Here is a 22,334-nt window from a genome sequence, read left to right on the forward strand (position 1 = left end):
AGTTTCCTCTTGAATCTTAAGCATCCTGCAAGGAATCCACCAAATCATGGCTTTATAATTTAAAAGAGGTTCCGGGAAATCAATTGCAGGCCATATTTTAGATGACTTACAATATTTTCCCTATTAGAGCGGGCGTAAAAATTATATGCCCTCCAACCAACATGCGGGAACTAAGTCAGTGGCAAGTTCGAAAATAAAAATCGATACCGACCCTGACAAGTAAAAGATTATCCCTCTACACCCAAAGCAGACAAACTTCAAGTCAGATACATATAGACAATGGAAGCAATAAGAGCAGACGTATAGAAATAGTGAATGGAGAAGGTGTTCTAAATGCAGATGACAGACGACAAACGGATACGTAACCTTATATCGAGATAGGAGCTCATTAAGTAGTCCTATATTATAAACTTTGAATTTATGCAAAGTCAATAAATCAAGAAATGCGAAGAGTTGCGATACTAACTACTTATAAATTTGAGATGAGCAATATAATGCATTTTAGTTATACAGTGTGGTGACTTTAACTGGAATAAATTCAGTTAAAACTAATCAAATTTTATCTCGCAAAATTCCTGAGACCCGTCGATTTTTGTTTATTTTTTTTCACATTTCAAGATAATTTTTATATTTTTGCACCTATAAATACTTCACTACACTATTTACTTTTGTGATTATCTAAAGGAGAAATACGAAAAAAACCATTAAATTATTAAAAGTCTCGAAATATTTTGTGTTGGTAAATTTTTGGCGTGTTTGTTTATTTTATTGGTATCGAGACATTTCCTGACATTGCTGTAGTGTCACTGTTAAAGTGAATTTCAACCAGTTGTTAAATAAGTTAACTTATATTGAAAAAATGCCTTATTGATCCGAATCCCACAAGATTGAAATCTTAATGATGATTGGTTATGGGGACAGAAGTGGTACTCAGCTAGAGGTTGTCCACTTATTCAGGCAGAAATATCCAGATTTTCCACCCATTAACCAAGGTATGGTTAGTAAAATCGAAAGCAGATTTCAAGAAGTTGGGCACGTGAGAGATGTTTCAAGACAAAGGTCTTCTAAAATCGATGAAAACATCCAAATAAATGTATTGTTAGCGATGGAAGAAAATCCGGTAAGTGCAGCCAGAAGAGTAACTCGCGAAAACTCTATTCCTCATAAATCTGTGCTAAACATTTTAAAAAGTGCAAACAAACGACCTTATAAAATGCAACCCGTTCAAGAGTTATTGGAAGATGATCCAGATCGCAGAGTTCAGTTCTGTGAATTAATGATGAACCCCATTGACGAAAATCGCATATCTTCGGAGTGGATCCTTTTTTCTGATGAGGCTACATTCACCCTAAATAGCCATCTTAATAAGCAGAACTGTCGCTACTGGTCTGACGAGAACCCACACTGGGTAAGGGAAACTAATATTGTGTATTCCCAGAAAACTAATATTTGGGCTGGCATAATGGGCAGGCAAGTTATAGGGCCCATATTCTTCAATGATACTTTAACTGGGGAAAGATATCTAGAATTTCTTGAACATGAACTAGTTCCAGTCTTACGTGTCTTATATCCGAGTCAGTTCGATCCAGATTTGTATGATGAAAGAATCTGGATGCAACAAGATGGTGCTCCCCCACATTATGCCCGTAATGTACGCCAGTATTTAGATGATAATTTTCCAAACAGATGGATTGATAGAAGGAGTGCAATCGAGTGGCCAGCACGTTCTCCCGATCTCACCCCACTTGATTTTTTTCTGTGGGGACATTTGAAAAGTCAAATTTATATGAGTAAACCAGGAAACCTAGACGAACTCAAAAAACGTATTAGGCAAGAAATCCGACAAATATCTCCAGAAGTATTAGAAAATGTTAGAAACGAATTTTATTATCGTATTGGGCTTTGCCAACAAGTAAATGGTGCTCATTTTGAGCATCTTATACATTAAACGCAACTTTTAATAATAATTTAGTTTTTTTTTTCGTATTTCTCCTTTAGATAATCACAAAAGTAAATAGGACAATTTAATCAAGAAAAAGGGCTCTTTTCAATGAGGGTTTAAAAAAAGTGGCTTTCCATTTGAAAAAAAAAAGTTGGGGTTAATTTTGACCTCCCCCTGTAGGTGAAAAAATACAAAAACTATCTTGAAATGTGAAAAAAAAATAAACAAAAATCGACGGGTCTCAGGAATTTTGCACGATAAATTTTGATTAGTTTTAACTGAATTTATTCTAGTTAAAGTCACCACACTGTATGTATCATTAAAAATTAATAGTTTATTTGACTGATATTTGAAAATAATCTATATTATGATTTAGTTGAGTAACGAATGTGGTCTATTAACTAGCTCTTTTATTAGAGTATCTTTAGAGACTGCAGAATGAATGGCTTATATTTTGCTAGTCTGCGTAAATTCGAATATGTTTCTAAATTTTTTAATGACTGGAAGCTTCAAAAAATATTTAAGCTATATTTCAAAAATTTTGTTTTTTAGATAATTAAAAATGAACAAAAAGTATATATTTTTAATAAATTTATTAGAAGCTCTGATGTACCTGATCATCGTACTCGCCAATTTTGTGATACCACAGCACAAAACTTTTCTCTAAATTTGGAATTCTTCCAGCAAGGACGTTATTTACTCAGAAGAAATCTACTGTTTTGATTAGAATGGTAAACCGGAAACGATATGATCAACACCTGGAACATAAAGAGAATATTAGCGTATGGTCTTAAGTAGTGGAACTGAAGTCTCAAGACATTTCAAAGCCAGAATGGATAGATATTTCTGAAAAATCTCCAGAGAGCCAATATGAAAAAGTAAAAAATTTAGCTGACAGTCCTTAAAAACGAATTCCATAAGTTCTTGAAACTGTTTATCGTGGTGTCGGCGAAGGATACTTTTAAGTTAATAAGGCCTTTACAAAAGTGGAGAAAGGTTTTATTGGTTGAACAGTTATGAAAATGTTAAATCCAGATGCCGATAGTTTAAGCAATGCTCATCAACCAGAAAGGGCCCAAGAACCTGGACCAAAGGAAAATGATGCAATATCTTATTGGTGCATATTTTAAACGAATTTGACCGAATTCGAATTTCCGAAAATCTAGCAGGACCTTTTGCCACTAGCAGTTTTGGAAATAGATTTGGTCTGGTTTCAAAAAATAATTTTAGTAAGTGGCTTGATTTAAGGAGCCATTCCCAACCAAGAAGCAACCACAGTAGCTGAAGTACTTTTGCAGAGCTGGATTTGCTAATTTGGTGGACCCAAAGAGATTCATAGTGCTTAAGGAAGAAACTTTCAGTTACAAGTACTCCAACAAGTGTACCAGTTGCTGTGAATCAATAATATACCTACAACTCCACTACACCCTCAGTCTGATAGTAGGAATAGTTGATAGATTTTATCCCACGGGATCAAACTTGATCATTGGGACGATGCATCTTTAAAGGGAAGCAATGTTATAAAAATGTAAATACATTTATTATTCGCATAGTTCCTATACTGTAATGCTGTTAAGTTAATTAGTTACGTTTATTTAGGGTTCTACCTATATTTAGTCTATTATTTTCACCTCTACGGTCTAGTTTTGGGCCTTATTTATTCTATAGTAAAACCTGATAGGTTAAGCTGTCAGCGTTCTCTTAAAATGATTGGTTTTTATTGGTAAAAGTAATGTAGCATCTTAGCATTTCTAAATTATTCCATAAATTTTTTTAAAAATTTAAAATTTAATTTAAGATAAACCGCTAAAAACTATACCCTCGAGCAAATACTAATATTGGTACTAAATGCAAGTAATTTAACTACATACTTTTAACTTTCAAACTTTGAACTACACACGTTTGTTTTACTTAATATATATATTTTAAGTAAAACATACTTAATAAACCAGACCATAACAAGATCTGTTAAGGAAAATCTAAATAAATATAAGCCACGTTAAATCACAACTATTATAGAAAGCTCGCTAAGTGCGGTCGAATCACTCCGCTTTAAATCTTATCTTAAATTTTTTAAATTTTAAAAGAGTTTAAATATTTTCATTTAAATAATTGGTAACTTAATTTAAATTCTTTAAAGAAAGACGAGTTTTTATAATTATATAACTTTTGGAGTTTGAACGCTAATAATTTACATATATAATCGAACATTAATTTTATTTCAAAAAACAATATAATTCTTTCATAAATAAATCAAATTTTATAATGAAAAACACTCCTAATATATGAGCTTTTATGGCAGAATAATATGGTAATGGGGTTTTACACGATAAAAATCGACGGTATTATCAATTAAGTTACAAGGACTTGATTTCAAAGGGGCTGAAAAAAATATGCTAAAAATATTGCAGTGGTGTAGCCAGACAATTATTTTAAACAAGTTAAGCGGAAAAATTGGAAAATAAATACATTTCTGGTACAGTTTTTTTTATTTCGACACATCTATATGTATATATATATAACTGTTTTTGATTACAAAATACTTACAATTTACAATTTTCTTACAAAATGTAAACAACACTTTTTTAGGGCTTTTTAGGACCTTTAGGTTCTTTTTATTTTTCCAATTTTTTCTGGTTATTCTTATCGACAACATAACAGTTTTCTTAACAGACAACAAGCTATTGTTGTTAAAAAATCAACACCTTATAAAACATACCTACAAGGCTCCTAGTAAAATAAAAAATAAGGTGAATCCGCTGCCACTGGCTACTTAGTCAAAGTACAATACCAGCCTACACGGATCCCAATAAAGAGACCAAATGTCAGTAACGTCAGCGAAGCCATCATGACAGAGGCTAATCTGGCTTTTGTTAAACGATCATCGATGGCGTATCGCTCATTGTTTGATGCGGTTTGCAGCCGGCAGACTCTTAGATGTCATCTCATTATCTGTTTTTCGCTCTTAAGCCACTTTGTAAGCATTAGGTTGCTGTGAACAAAAACACTCTTTCCCGGAACAAGCCAAGGCCAATGTATAATAAAATACAGATTTTTGACAAATTTTCTTTGTTATCTAAAAATCTTAAGATAAAAAGCTTAAAAAGTTTTATCAGATCCCTAAAATTTTAATACAAACATTTTTCCTATAAGCAGAATTTTCCTCTATTAAATAGTTCTCTAACTCCTGGACAAAATTATCGCACCACTATTTATTTTGTTAAGAAAATTTAAATAAAAATAAATATCAGTTAAAACATATATATCTTTATATATATCTTTATATATCTTTATATATCTTTTCTCATACAAAAAGCAGCACTGTGCAAAAGCTATGTTTATGCTTTATCATGGAACATGCTGCTCGTGAGGAGTGGGAAAAGTTTTCAAAATTTGATACGAGGAATCCCGCGAAGACTTCAAGCGGTCATTGCAGCTAGAGATGGCAATAGACCATATTAAGAATTCATTATGGGTCTATTGTTTTATTTTTGTATCAAAATTGAAGTGAAATAATTTTCTGCTCGTTAAGAATTAAGAATCGTTAAGAAAGAGAGTTCAATTGTTTTTGCAATAACCTGCTTTAACTTCTTAACGGTTTGACCTATTTTAACAAATTGGGTATCGTTGGAAAGAGCATTCCTTGGGAAGCAATAATTTAAAATACTAAAAAAATCAAATAGAATGAAATTAATTTTTTTCATAAAGATACCAACGTGTGACGCTCAATTAAGGTGCCATATCACACATTTGCTCAGTTTTTTTGAAAACACTTCATATATTAAAGCAATTATCTGGTTACAAAATTGATTTTTTTTACATTTTTTTTTCTTAATACATATTTATAATATTGCCTATTTCATAAACTTAATAAACACACAAGTCCAATATATGAATAAACTTCTAAGCAATGCTTATATTAGCATTGGTACCGAAGTTACATTTAAAAGAAATATGTTATTGAAACAATGTGGCCATAGAATTACATATTAGCAACTTTGTTAATAGTGTAAGGATTGCTTAACCATTCTAATAAATTTATAATAAGAAACTTCTTGTTTTATTTTATAAGACAGATCATTATAGGTTTGTGTCGCTGCGTTGATTGGGTTTCTAAGGGCAATGTTTGTTCTAGCACTACTTAGTCGAATATTGTTGTTTCTTAGATTATGTGCATGTATTTCACTAGAATAAACAATAGTGTAATTTGATTTTTGTAGCTTATTAATTATTTTAAATATTAATTTTGCTTGTTCTATTTTAAGTATGTGACTAATTGAGTGGATTTTCAATAATTCAAATATGTCCCCCGCATGCATAAAATAATCAAGATTAAATAAAATCTTGAGTACTTTACTCTGCAAAATTTCAACTCTTTGAAAATTGTACTTACAACAGGTTCCCCACACTGGAATTAGGTACCGCAAGTTTGAAAGAAAGTAAGCATTATATATTTTATATTTAGCTGCGTTACTTAAGAAGTGCTTACATTTATAAAATGCTCCTGTAAAGGGAATTATCTTACTTTTTAAGTAGTCAATATGAGCGTTCCAATTAAGGTTCTCATCCAGTGTAAGTCCCAAATATTTTATATTATTTACATTTTCTAAAGTCGCACCATTTAGACATATTCTAACTTGATTTATTGTCTTATTTTTCTGTTTAAATAGGATATATTTGGTTTTGTCCAAATTTATTTTAAGATTATTTTGTAGTAACCATTGACTATATTTAGTTAGATCATCATTTACCCTATTAACCAATCTATCACAATCGTTATCCGAATACAATAATACAGTATCGTCAGCAAATGTATAATATTGGGCGTCTAACCCTGCTACCCGTAAACTCAGAACATACAGTGAGTACAGTAATGGTCCCAACACGGACCCCTGAGGGACACCACAGTTAAATGTTGAGATATTACTTTCTTTATTATTTACATGTACATATTGTCTTCTATTAAGTAAGTATGACCCAATCAAAGACTGTGCAGATCCCCGAAAACCCATTTCTTCCAGCTTGTTTAATAATATGTCATGATTAACTACGTCAAATGCCTTTCTTAAATCGACAAAAACTGCTATGATAATTTTGCCTTGATCTAAATTAGCTGACACATAGTTAAGGAGATCTATAGTAGCACTTAAAGTGCTGCTGTTTTTAAGAAACCCATATTAATAAATCGTATGAGATATATTTTTCTATAAATGACATCATCCGCCTCTTAATCACTGTTTCGATAATTTTTGAAAAGACACTTATTATAGATATAGGCCTGTAGTTATTTAATTGGGTTTCAGGACCAGATTTATGAATTGGACATACTTTAGATATTTTGAGGTCAGGAGGAAATTCGCCTATGTTGAATGCATTATTTATAAGTATGACTAGTATATTTAATATGTACTCTTTTATATTAGTTAGATCAAGTATTGTAATTTTATCATGGCCCGGAGCCGCATTTCGTTTTAGGCTTAATATTATGTTGTTTATTTCATTACTGTCTGTCGGCTCAAAAAATATACTATTATCACATTTAATCTCCTTAAAATCTTGTTTTAATATATTTTTTGTATCAGTCGCATGTCCTCGATTATGGTCGCACCTACCTCCGTAAAATATTTGTTCAAACTGTCTGCAATTTTTTTATCATCATTTTCTAATAGACCATTAATTTCGATTTGGTTTATATTGCTTTTAGTAGAATTATTATTTAAAAACAGATTTATTGTATCCCACTGTTTTCTTGTATTTTGTGCTGCTTGGGCCCATTTGTTTTTAAAGTACGCATTTTTTAATGCTTTTATTTTATTATTTAGTGAATTTTTTAACCTTGTAAAATTTAATTTGAAGTTATTATTTTCTGGAGCTTTTTTATTTTTCTTATACGCCAATTCTTTTTCTTTAATTAAAATTAATAATTCTGGTGTTATCCAATCATTGTTTTGTCGACATTTAATTTTTTTATTAATTGTTGATTTTATTTTACAATTGCCAATTACGTTAATTAAATTTTGAAATGAATCTATATTTTCTTCTATTAGCTTATCTTGGAGTTTTTGTTTAAATTTTTGTATATTTAGTACGGGACGTTGAACAAATTTGAACAACAGTTTGAATCTGCCATTGTGCAAGGTAATTGCTTTAGCTTTATTTTTTACAAATTGTTCTAAATTATGGAATTGATTTTAGAATGTGTTCTTATGGAGCAAAGCAAAAGCGTTTACTTCATTTATGAGAAGAAACGAAAGATAACGATCTTGCGGAGCACGAGGCATCCGATTCGGAAGCAGTGAAAAAGTAAAAGGTCAGCTAATTCTGATGCAGATTTATTGGGATCTGTTGTATCAAGCAGCTCGGGCTTCAGCAGAGAAAGTGAGCTTATTGGTAGAGTACAAAATGGCAACAGAGGTACCGAAATTTAGCTGTAAAGGTAAGAGCAGAAAATATAATAACTTTGGATAATGTACAATATACAAATAAAAAACTACAAGCTCGAAACTTCAGCCATCCAGACACACAGTATTTGACAAAAGATAAAACATTGGATGTACAACGATGTCTCAAAAGAGGTTCAGCCTTCTTTTGCAGTATTTACTCTTTAACAACAGCGAAACTCAAGACAGAAAAGGCATCGTTTAGATAAACTTGATGACTAAAGCTGATAGAAACTATAATCATATTATTTTTTACATCTTTTGATCACTAGCTTATATTTATTCTTTTTTGCTATAACTCCGAAAATAACAAAGCATTAAATTAAATATTTTACATTATTTATTGCAAATTTATTGTATTTTAAATATAATTTAATAAGTATTTTTTAACACGAACCATGGAAATTAATTTAAAATAGCGATTATTTTCTTTTAACGATCAAACCTTTTTTTCTTAAATTAAACCAAGTTTGTCAAATTAGTTCACCAGCCACACCAAAAAATAGATAAATTTGTTAGTAGTCTTTTTCACTCGTCGTTTGCCCTAATTTGGCATTCTAAAGCAAAAGCTTTATTGTTACCTATATAAGATAATTATTACATTATTGACATCTTTGTGTTGTCATTCTTAAGAATCCACGTCAAAATAAAAATATTGGTTATAAAAGTATTTACGTTGCTTATACAGGGATTATATATTTTAGCTAATCAGCAGTTTTAATGTTTATTAAAAACGCCCAATCTAGTAATGATATTTGAAAGATTTTTTATGATAGAGTAATGCCCTCAATACGCATTATAGTACAATACTGAGTTACGGAGTATTTTAGATTATTTTTGATAAAACAACAAGCTATAAAGTTTTTTAAAATTAATGCAAATATCTCAAAAATAATTTAAAAGTTCCTATAACCATATGTCCAAAACTATTTCGCTATATTATATTTTCTATGTGTATGCGATATATCCTGCGGTCCGCATAGGTCTGGTTCTAATGACCCTTGCAAGTACACCGATGACGATACCTAGACAACCCTGAGGTTTCCTATATATTCCAATGCAATGTATCACTAATTTAAGTGCCATGGAAAAATATTGTTAATGATATGTTACAGCGACTGTAATATAACCTTGTTAAATTACGTCGAAACCATTATGGAGCGTTGAGTAATTTTGGAAAAATTTGAAATGTCGATCCCTGGATTATACGTAGCAAACGGCTCCACAACTTCCATAATATAAGTTTGAGCACTAAACGAATTCTACTGTAGAGTAATTCCAATATTTCTTGTTTAACAAAAAAATAAAAAAGAAAACACGCTTTTGTTTTCTCAGATGAGTGATACTATTTAATTCTCCATTGATTGAAAGTTGGAATACAAAAAATCCATAGACAGGTTTTTTACAAGTTGGCACATCAAAAGAAAAAGATAAGCAATGTTGCTGGATACACTAGCTGCAAGCAGATTTGTTAAAAGCATTAAGTTTTTTTATACTGATTAAGAGGTAACGAACAAGTTAATACACATATTTTGGCATGAATTATGGTGATTCATTTAACTTGTAATAGTCGTTTAATGTATAATATTAAATAAATACTGCATTTTAAAATAAAAAGATTCTGATAAAAGTTACTTGGCATTGCAGGAAAAAAGATGTGGTGAAATCTACTTTTGACCTTGACTACATTAGTTTAATTGAAGATCTACTTGTTTTTTTTTTAATAAAAATATATGGTTAAAGGACAGAATAAAACTAGTTAGTTGGATTAGATTTTACAAGGGGGAGTTGAAGTTTGAGGAAAATATTTTTATAATCAAATGTTCTATATTATAGTTTGGTTCTGGCTTGAACTCAAAGCTAACCCTACATAATGCTTTATAGTAATATAAAATATGTCTAGAAGTTTCTTTCTCCTCTTTTAGAGAGTCTGCAGAAATTATTTTTTGCTATTTTTAAATATTTTAGGTGTTTGCTTAATTTGCGTTGGCCTTTAAACAGACCGATTATTATCCTTATTATCTTCCGATTATTTAATTTGATCAAGATTGATAAATTTAGCGTGTAGGTCTTTATAAAACGTTATGCGTTGATTCTGTCTTTGGTCTTAGTCTCTAAAAGTCTTTCTAAAATGTGACCGAATTTACAAAATCAAAATTATTAGTAAATTGTTTAAAGCGGCTTGAAAGGCCAATCTATCAAATGTTCGAATTGGTGACCGCCGACATTAACATTCTTTATAAATGTTTTTTATCACAGCAGATAAGAGTCTCTCTACTGATAGCTCTAAAATTATTTCTGATGCGTTGCATCATATTTTATGTGTCGTAGGTAAATACATAGTTTTTTTCAGATTGCCTCATAAGAGACAGCAAAAACACGTCATTAATGAACTATTTCTTTTGATTCACCGATCAGAGTAATCATTTTTTTAGACTTCTCAAGAAATTCTTGCATAATCACTGCAAACAGTTGCAATCCCTTATTAGGCATTTCTTAAAGTTTTAAATCTTAAAGATAAATAGCTAAACGTTGGTTAAGAAACTAAAGCAGGAATATTTACACTCCAACAACATAATGTTTTTAAGGCAAATTATGGTGATTAGCATTTTAATTTTAAAAAGAAACATGCTTAATATTACATTTAACTATTACAGTGATTTGCCGTTCTCTTTTTTTTACTGTTCATTTCTATTTTCTAGAAACTGTCATTTACAATAAGGTAAAAAGATTATGGTATAAAATTTAAATAAAACGTTCAGTACAATGGCAACATCACAGCAACAGTAATATCATCTTAACTTTTTCTGGCCTTAAAATTTACTTAAAATTAAAAGGTACTGTTTTCCAGATGGTATCTCAATGTAAATGGACCAATTTATATACACGGTTTCCAATAAAATTAAAAAAACTTTTCTTTTTTCTTTTTATATTTTTTTTTGATAAATATCAAATAACATCAATTAAAAATGTATGTACCGGGTGGCCAAAACTAAGAATGAATTGAATTTTTTTTTTATTAAAGTTGTTTTGTGTATGGGCTTTTCCACACACGGTATTCTGGGTTGTGATTTTTTCTTCAATAAAACACCAATTTTTCGGTAAATAAGTGTAATTAGAAGAATGAAATAAAGCACTGCACTAACCGTACAATTCTGTTATTGTTGTATAAAATATACAAATAAAAATTTTACAAAGTAAAATTCTGATTCTAACCGAATCTTGTGTTATATACTGTTTAATGACCTGTTGGTCTGAAGTAAAAAGTGTGAATGTATATAAAAATATGGATGGAGTGGAGAATGTGGCTGTGTAAAATGCTTACATAATGAAACGTTGCATTTTTGATTATAGAAGGATCTTTGTACTATTTGTCGGCTTTAGTAAGGAAATTGAATAAGCGGTTTTAAGAAATTAAATCTAATAACTCTGTTTATAAAGCTAAGACTGTTTATAAAACTTAATATGCCGCCTGTAATAAAATATTAAATTTATATCATGCGGCTGGCGCGGCGACTAAATAAATTATAGTCTAAACAAAAGTGCACAAGAAAAATGCTGGAAATTATTTTGTCCATTGGTCAGCCGTTAGAGGACTCAATAGCTCCTTTAAATCTCAAATTTTCTTTTGCCAACAAATATCCAATAACATACGATGTTATATTAATATTTTAAAAGGATTTCCTCACAACAAATTTCTGTCATATGTCAAATAAAGTGCTGAGGGAAGTTTTTATCTTGAAATATAAAACCAGCTGAAAATCGGCACTACTATTTGCCGATGATTAGGGCCTGTGTTATTTTTTTAGGGCCGACGTCCATTCTTAGTTGGCCACCCTGTACACACAGTATGTAATAATGTGATAAATGAAATATGATAAAAGAATACCATGTTTTCATAAGGTATAGGTTAATTTTTAAAAAATGTTGCTAAAGCACCTAGTATTTTGTTATGAAGGATGCTAGATCCATAAATAATCTTTTTTTTTTAAATTTCCTCTATAAATTCTATACGGGTGATTCATTAAGAATGGGCAATCTCTGAACTGGATATACTACACACCAAAATATGGTGATTTAGTTTAACATGTCTTATACAAATTTTGCAGGTTTACGAGATACAGGGTATTTAAAGTTGGAATTTTAATTTGAAATTTCTTCATAATTTTGTAATTTTATGTAGTATCGTCTTGAAAATTGGTGAATTTATTTGTTTTGACATGAAAATTCAGATTTTTTTATAAGTTAGTTACACTTTGTTACCTAGGTAAATTACAACATATCTTTTTTGCCTAATCAGTTATGGCTAAAACGACCAGAAAATCTAAAAGACAGTTCAATTTTGAATAAAAAAGTTACTTTTGTTTATTTCATGTAACTGTATCAGTTTTTAAGTTATTTGTATTTTACACATTCAGCATAATGAATCCTAAGCCATTTTTATTACATTGACTTTTTTTTAAGTAGGCTTGTGTCAGCGCTTATCAGTTTTTCGTGTAAAGAAATTATATGACAATTTTATTGTCACTAAGTAAGAGTGTATTATTTCTGGTAAAAATTCTAAAATAAGGAAATGCCACGTCATAATGAATATTTCAACAGTAAAATGCGTGATATGATTTGAATTTTTGCTCAGTCAAATTATAGTGGACTTGGTGCAGCCAGAAAATATTTAGAATTGTATCCAAATTGAAGACAACCCAATCAGAAACTGTTCAGACGTTTATTATTTATATCCACCTAGGCAAAACAGGGTGTTTTCGTCCTAAAACCTTAAATGGTGCTTCAAAAAATATCAACGTCGATAATAAAGAAGAGTTTTTGCTCGCATTGCGGAAAATCCAGATCTCTTAGTACTCGTTGTTTAAGTACGGCAACAGGAATAAGCCAATCGTCTATCTGGAGAATTTTAAAGAAAGATAATCTCCGTCTATATCACTATACTTCTGTCTAAAATTTGTTACCTCAAGATTTAGCAGTTCGCCCACAGCTCAATAAACAATCCGAAAACTAGAAATTTCTTAATGACCTTCTTTTCACCGATGAGGCGACGTTTACTAGATGAGGTGTTTTCAATGGACAAACAATTGTGGGACTCCGAAAATCCATATGGTCAGTTCAGCATGAAATCAAGGTAAGTATTTCGTGTGGTGTGATATCTGTTTTTTTATTGGTATTTTTTTTGTAACTTCCTCCTAATCTGAACGGGCCTCTATTTAAACTTCCTTGAACAACAGTTAAACCCACTACTAGAAGATGTACAGCTAGCCATAAGTCGGAACATGTGGTTTATGCAAGACAGGACACCGCCACATTTTTCTCTGCCAATACGGCGATACCTGAATGAACATTTTCCTCACCAGTGAATTGGGTATGGCAGTGAATTTTTTTTGCCACCTAGAAGTTCAGACTTAAACCCTATAGACTTCTCAAAATGGTCACAGATGAAGGACATGGTTTACAAAGATATAATTAATTCCATCGAAGAATCACGACAGAAAATTCAAGAAGCTGCTAATATTATCAAAAATAATTGACAAATGTTATTTAATATTTAAAGATCTTTAAGGAGACGTGTATTGAAGTGGAAAGCGGGCATTTTGAGCATCTACTTTAAAGTTTTCTTTTAATGTTGTTACTGATTGTTATTTGTTCTTTACTGTTGTTACTCAGCACAGCAGTAATTTAAAAGAATAAATTCCTATCAAGCCAATGTAATAACGGTGGCTTAGGATTCTTTACGCTGGTACATGAAATACACAAGAGTACCATCTTTATTCAAAATTGAACTGCCTTTTAGATTTTCTAGTCGTTTTAGCCATAACTGATTAGGCAAAATAGATGTAATTTACTTAAAAGGGTGTAACTAATGCCCTGTATAAATAATTCACTACAAAATTCGAAATTTTCATGTCAAAGCACATGAAGTCACCAATTTTCACGATGATACTGCTTAAAATCAATAATTATTAAGAAATTTCAAATAAAAATTCTAACTTTAAATACCCCGTATCTCGTAAACCTGCAACATTTGTATAAGACATGTTAAGCTCAATTGCCATTTTTTGGTGTGTAGTATCTATTTTTCAGAGATTTCCCATTTTTACTGAATCACCCTGTATATGTTTGACATATTTATCTTTCGTAATGAACCACTTTGTCGTAAATATATTATTTTTATTATTATTAATATTATTATCTACAACTAACTTCCGTATAAGTAAGAATAAATCTTGATAATGTATAATCGATACATAGTATACAAATTAAATACAAAGCATTAGCGCTTATATCTAATGTATGTACATACATTTTACATTAGCCTTTTAACTAAACCATATAACAAATATTATAGCGCGTATATTTCGTAACTTTAATCAACAGGTAACACAAACCATATGGCGTTGTAATTTTTAACAACCCCATTACATGTATAGGTGTATCAACCCTCGAGAACATCATCAAAGTATGGGAATTCCGATGATGTCATATGGTAGCAGGTCACAGATACTGCTAATTACTAAGAATTGTTATACTATGATCGATGTTATCCAATTTAAAGGGCGAGGGCAATACTGATGACGTTTTTCTATTCCTGCTGCGATGGGATCATATCGTGGGAAAGTGAGGCTTATCATTTAGGTGTATACCGTAATAATAACCATATGGTAAAAGACTAATAAATATAAGAGTTAGCAAACATTATTTAATTTAGGATTTTTCAACTTTCTCCAAAGCCTCTTACAAGAAATTTTAAGCTTTTTAAAATTTCTAAACTCTAGAGCAAGGGTTAAAAGAGTACTTTATTTTTCGTAGTATAAAAAAATATATGTACCTATGTAAGTGATTTCCACTTTCAAACTATATTATTTTTCTTGAAATTATGTAAAGGAAGTTAAATAACTTGATATTTGGGTTTATTCAGTTTATTAATTTAAATAATAATCTTCTGGCGATGCCTTATAAAGACTTTTAAAGTACTGCATTTTAATCTAAAGATCTATATTAAGTCACCAATTTTTTCAAGTTAAATTCAAAGTATTTAGCCGACAAACTATCCGCCTACTTAAGCTTTTCGAAAAATCCAAAATATACCTCCCTCTTTTATATATTTCAATAACGTTCAAATGGTGGTCAAGCATAATGCCTTTGGCCGAATTTTCTTTTATGTCTTTGTGACTAAATACCTAGATTAAAGCCCCCCTGCGGAACTTGCGGCAATATGTAAAGGTTTTAGTTTTTCGAATGTTAGCTTAGAGAAATAGGCAGAAAATTTCTACATCAGTGCATCAAAAGGGTAAAATTTGTTAAGCCATTATGTTAAAAAAGGACCTATTTCTAAAACTAAGAATATTGTTATACTTTTTAAATTATTTAGTTTCTAATTATTAATATAGCAATAATATAGCAATAAATAGGATGAGTATTAAAAAATTATTGTAAATATAACTATATATTTTAGTGATAGCAAAAGGTAAGTTTATAGGATGAAAATTTCTCTAAAATAAAATGAAAACCCTATGTGAACTTACGATCTTTGTAAGACTAAAGTGTTATTTTTTAAGATATGGAATATTAAAATATGTCAGTTTTTTAAATCTATAACTTAAAGGGACGTTTACCCATTTACTAGAAACTTAAAGGGTCCTATCTTTGGTAACAAAAATACTACTTTTTGATTCCAAAATACTTCTGCTGTTAGATATTCAATTTAGATGATCAAGATTATTTAATCTGCAAAATTTTTTCTTTTGATTATTTTTGAAAGTATCTTAATTTTAAATAAAATATCTGAAAAATATGCACATTGTTTTGCGAATTTTTAACATAAGCAAACTAATTAATTTGCGTTTAATTTTTGTCCCTCAACCAAAAAGGGCAACTTGGCTTAAAATGAAATACAGTCAACAAATTTAAAGTCTGATAATCACACTTTTGATCTAATCAAGCTTGGATACGCGTTAAAAAAGAAAAAAGAAAAATTATTAAATTATTAGATTTATTTAATTTGCAATATATTCTAGGCACCTTTTTGGGTGTTAATTTGTGGTAAATCTATATTTTACCAGGTTTATTTTCTTTGCTGGGCAAAAAAAGAAATATATGATTTTCTATTCTTTACACTGATTAATTTGTTTAATTTTTATTTTTTGAATGTTAACAGATCAAAGTTTTTTAGGAGTACTCAATCAAAAAATTTCACAATAGCAAAAATACAATAAAGTCCTAATTTTTCAATTTAGTATTGTTAACTCAAACTAAGATCCCTCATTCTCTTCTTAGAATAGAAAGAGAGTGATAAAATAATCCCATACTAAAATATGTGCAATTATTGTATAAGGAAGGCATTCCGCTTAAAGGCAAATTGAGACAGATTGGAAATAAGCAAGTTTTTTGAAAATTTTAAAATAAGTTATGGTAGGTAATTAGTTTATAGAGAAAAAATATGTTGGTATTTAACATACATACTAGATATTGCAAAGCCCAGATGACGAAAGCAAACCCTAAACGACTGTAATTATAGGCAAAACATTATGCTTTTAGAGAGTTTGTAGAAGTTAGTAACCTCAAATTTGATTAAATTTGTAAAAAACATGTGAAATAAACGCGCAAATTAAATAAATAAATAAACGTAATAATTAAGATTAAGTTTTTTTTCCGAAAATATTTAAAATATCTGTCTAAATCATTCTGTAAAAGAAAATAATCACCAAGGCAAAAATATAGTATACCTTAGGTGGTATTTTAAAGAGAATAAAACATTTCATAATTATCATCATCTAAATAAATTATGGAAAGTAAGGGCTCCAAGTGGAAACCTTGAGGTACACCTGAGATCGGTACTCGGAATGTCTTTCAATAATATATTGTTGGGACATAGAAATTAAACATCCATCTTCATCACTTTTCATGCTCCCAGTCTATTCTAAGTCCGTTAAAAAACATAATAACCGTCGGATAGTTCAGAATAAAAAATATCAATAATCAGCCAGGTTTCTGTTTAAAAGGTACAATTAAAGTTATTGGAAAGAAGTTCTAAGCTTTATATCTTAAGCATTTTAAATTCTGATCAAATGATAATAAAAACTTTAATAGGATGTATTGAGACTAAAAAATTACTGCCACAAATCAAAATTTAAATTTTAAGAAAAAGTCTACATAGTAAGTAAATCTTCCTTACTTTTAATTTATTTGAATTTGCTTTCGGGCATTTTTCGAACTAAAATATTGCCATTATTAATCTAGACATATTTGTAAGATTTGGCCTGAGTTTTTTTAAAAAGGGAGTTCATTACGGGGGAGATAGATGTTCGTTTATAAATATGTTATTTAATACCATCAAGAGAGAGGCCGTCTTCATTATTACCTCTTCTCAGGTTTGATGTCTTGTAATGGACACTTATGTTTAATAATTAAGCTAAGCAATTGCGACAAATTCATTGTTATAATATAAGAGGCCATTGACACCTTCAAGCCATACCAAATTATAATACTCCAAAATTGCAATAATAACATACTTATCGGTTCAATGTACTTAAATTATTGATGACCATGACTATTTCGGTGACTGTATTTTTTGATGAACGTTGATTGAATATATTCCGAGCTATGAACAAAACAAGTTGTGTCTAATTAATAAGGGCACGTAGTGCTACTCCCGAACCTGTCCTGATGGGAATAACCCAATATTACAGTCTGGAGAACATATTTTATTAAGTTAATTACAATGAGATCACAAAATAGTTTTACCACTAACCAACATTCTTTATTTCATTCTAGGCACGCTAACGATGATAAAATCTTCGGGAGACCTAAAATTTTAAAAGATTTAACCAGATTTAACCTTCTTATGGAGATGCTAACACCGTTAGTGGAACATATGTCTAGAATAAAATAAATAGTTTTGGTCAGTAGTAAGACTGTTTTGTGATTTGAGTATTACACCAGATATTTCAACCATAGAAAAATTAAAATGAGGGCGAGTAACTATAAAATTGCATAGGATAGTATCGCTAATAGATATTAAATTGAACGGTTCTTACCAATCATTTATTTTAATAAAATTTATAGTATACAACCGGTATAAAAAGCATCATTTAAAAAATTACGGCACGAACAAGATAGATTTTTGGAAAATTTATCTTGTTTGTAAATTTAACTGTCTAATGAAACAGTTATAAGACTTCTTGGATACAATCTATTTCTTGCTTTTTTATTTGTTTTTATTGACATTGATTTTATCAATATTCAAACATTTTGTTTTCGTTTAAAGATGTTTTTTTTTCTTTAATGATGTTAATTTTTTTAGATCATAAGAATAGGTTCTAGTTTCTTTAAGGTTTATATAAGTTTTTTTTTGTATTTTAGATTTAGAAGAGTAGCCCACGACTTTGCCTATGTAGCCTCGTTTGGTACTAAGAAAGAAATTTATTATTACTTTTATTATTATTATTATTATTATTATTTAAAATTACTATAACTATAAACAAAGTAATAGTAATTATATTTTATTATAACAAGCAAAAGAATAAACAAGAAAATTGAAAACAAAAAGTACTAATACTAATATAAAATATAAACCATGTTTTATTGCAACCTAGACCATGTCCTGATATGGCATATGTATGATGGTACCGATATGATAATTAGACCCCTCGATCTTCACATCCTTGCAAGACGCAACCGTTGTGAGCATGCGAAATATTTGATTCACAGTACTGAAAAGGGAAAAGTACCTGCATTGCCCTTATAACTGTAGATCAAAATGACCTCCAAGAATTTCACGTAAGTGTTACGCACATGGGAACTACGCAACGTAAATGAGAAATAAGCTATAATGAAAGTCCTTATAGTGTCGATCTTCTGCCAAGAAACTAGGAAAGAGGCATCCAACTGGTTCAGCTATACTGCCATTCTCTCAATGGTACCCTCCAAATTCTGACTAATATGGTAACCAGTGGGAAGTCAAGAACGTAGGCGTCATCCTCTTCTAGGCCCAAAAGCTCCCCACCCTGAATACTGAGTCTTCCCCCACTGTTTCAAAATGTTTTAGTATTTTTAAAGATTTACAATATTAGATAATTATTACAATAACAAATGTAATTAATACTTACTAAAAATTATAATAATCTACTGCAAACAATTTATTATCTGCGAGGTTCTCACAACATAATCGTTACCTGTTATAGAGCGGAAACTGCGTCTTAAATGACATACGACAATAAGGCAAAGAAATAACGTCTTGACAATAAAAGGCTAAGAAGTTTTTTCGTATAAAGGTCATATCAAATGACGTATAATAAAGTTCACTTTAAAGAAAAGTTAAGACATCGTCTATTAAAAGGCGTAATACGGATGAGAATATCAGGTGAAGTCCTGCCCCCATCAAGGCGGTTAAACCAGTACGAGGGTAAAGAACAAAGAGTTAGTAGTGCTTTTGGCTGCTTAAGATGGGGCAGTTTTTACACAGGTTAGAAGTGGAAGACTTCTTTTAAAGTTCTGAAGCTACATCCGGGGCGGTACTTTAAATGAACACTTGGTGGCGGTACAAAAAGTAGGGCTCAAGCGGTCGATGAATAGGTAAAGCCCTTTTAAATATATCGAAATTTATATTCAAGGACTCTATTATAGGACTGACTATGTATGACATTTAGGATGTTTTAGTGGTTTGTAATTTGCTTCCAAAATGTATGTTTAGTTTAACAACATCTGAGCCTAACAAAAAGAAGGATAAATTATAATGTTAAGCTAAAGCTATTAATATAGCAAACCATAAAAAGTCATTAATCCTCAGTGATATCACAATTTTTTTATTGACTAAACAAAAGTTAATAAGGTTTAATAAAAAAATTATAAAAATTATTAATGAAAAGTATCTAACTGAAAATATTTAACTTTATTGCAAAATCGATAGCAAGCTTGTGAATAAAATCCTTATTATACCTTCCAAGGATAACAGCTAATAACTGTGCAAATTTTCACATGATTCTGTTTTGCGGTTCTTAAGTTATAAGTGAATATGGTAATAATAATAAACTTTTATAATAAATATAGATTGCTGTAAAACAGCTGTTGAAAAATCGACATTTGCTGTGAAGGGAACTATGCCTATAGTAATTCTGTGGACAAAAAATAGAACTATGCACATTTTTGCGTAATTTAGTGACATGATTTAGACGTGATGCTGGAATACCGTACAGATTCGTATCTAATCTGCATAGATTACATACATCTATTTTGTTTGGTAGACTACTTAAAAAAGGGCCGATTAAAGCTTGAAGGGTCATTTCGGGATAAATTTAAAACTACTTGTGATGGTTGATGGTATAATTATAAAATCTGGAAAAACAAGGTGTTAGTATTTTATACAAGAAAAAAATTCTGTTACAATGTGAAAAATAAAGGATATCTTCACATGTATATTATGTATGTATTAAATAATATTTAAAATTTCGGCATTCCTATACAATAACCTTCCAAAAAAATATATATTTATAACGTTATAATATTAGATTTTTAAAGGCCAATAGACACTTTGTCACTTATTATGTTTCCATTTTCATAATGTGAACATAGATTATTGTCGTTTTGCATTACAGAATCAAAATTATTTATCATTTATGCTGCCTAAATCAATCATTAGCTTCATCCTATTTATTATTTTATGTGTTAATAACATCATTATTATTAGATAATACTTATTGAGACTTAAAATAATAAATTAATAACATAAACCAATAATAACATAAAATTTACATTATTTTAAACTGTTGATGAAGTGCTCTTATTTCTGTGCCATCACATTGTGACTTATTTTGTAAATGCAAGTTAACTATTTCTCCATTACCTAAACATACATAATAAAGCAGCCATGCACAAATTTCGAAGGGTACGACACCGTCGAACAACGAACAAAAGAAATTTTTGAAAAATGTCAAACGAATAAGAACTCGAGTATAGCATAGCAATGGTACCTCGCAGATGGGCCTATCGACCATCGTGGGACATCCTTACGAATAGTGAAGACACGCATTCATAGAGTTGACAAAAGCACATTCAATATGCTGGTAGTCAAGATTTTATCGCCATTGTTTGCGTTTTCAAGTGTTGATGATGGCTTGTACTTGGAATTTAATATAAGACTTAAGTTGCTTTGTAGAAAAGGGAAGCGACATATATCATTATGGATAAAGGTAGTGATATACACATAAGTTGGCTAACAGAAAATGTTTGTTTTAAAGTTATGGATCTGCATAATAGTTATTATATCAAATTGTAAAAGCATTTCTACATTTTTAAAAAAAAAGTAGACATATAGAATACAAGTTTAAAATATTGGAGTTTAGTGACAATAGATACTTAGAAAACATTACCTAATATTATACATATTTGAACTTCCATTCTTTTATATCTTTTTCTATATTTACCATGTGGTGAGTAAAAAAATTAAAAAAATAAATTAATATGCAATATTTTCTTAGGTACGAAAGCACTCATATTAACTGCTTTCATACACCCATATTAAAATAGGCTGACTCTATTTTGTGAATAAATTCTCCATTTTTATATAATTTTACTTAACTTGTTTTAAATAATTTTTTTATGTTTTTTTTTAGGAATTTCGACAAACTCACTTTTAGTGATTCTGCAATCGAGATTTTGCAGTATTAGTTTATCTCACAGGATACGAAGATTGTAGAGAATAGTGTAGAGATTAAATGTTTGTTTTAAAAAGCATTAAATACTTAGTAAAATACCTTTTAACCTTACAGAATATTGTTGAATTTGGGTGTTACCATATGTAGATTTGTTTTTTTCTTCGGTTGGAGATAATGGTATACATTGATATTTACTATATAAATTTTGCATATAAAGATAATATAACATATATTTATAAATTTGTAATTTATTATTATGCAAAAAAAATGTTTAGTTTTTGATGAACCTAGATG

General features: G+C 29.9%; 1 protein-coding gene across 1 annotated transcript in view; it reads left to right on the forward strand.

The window, feature by feature from the left end:
- The window catches only part of LOC126743422 (fatty acyl-CoA reductase wat-like), a 234,027-nt gene extending 211,914 nt beyond the window's left edge, over positions 1–22,113 (forward strand). The window contains exons 10-11 of the transcript XR_007662865.1: positions 8,138–8,378; positions 21,999–22,113. The gene's annotated coding sequence lies outside the window, so the exon portion shown is untranslated. The remainder of the gene's footprint in view (positions 1–8,137; positions 8,379–21,998) is intronic.
- The last annotated feature ends 221 nt before the right edge of the window (positions 22,114–22,334 follow it).

This window comes from Anthonomus grandis, chromosome 12 (genome assembly GCF_022605725.1).
Source record: "Anthonomus grandis grandis chromosome 12, icAntGran1.3, whole genome shotgun sequence".
Taxonomy (NCBI): domain Eukaryota; kingdom Metazoa; phylum Arthropoda; class Insecta; order Coleoptera; family Curculionidae; genus Anthonomus; species Anthonomus grandis.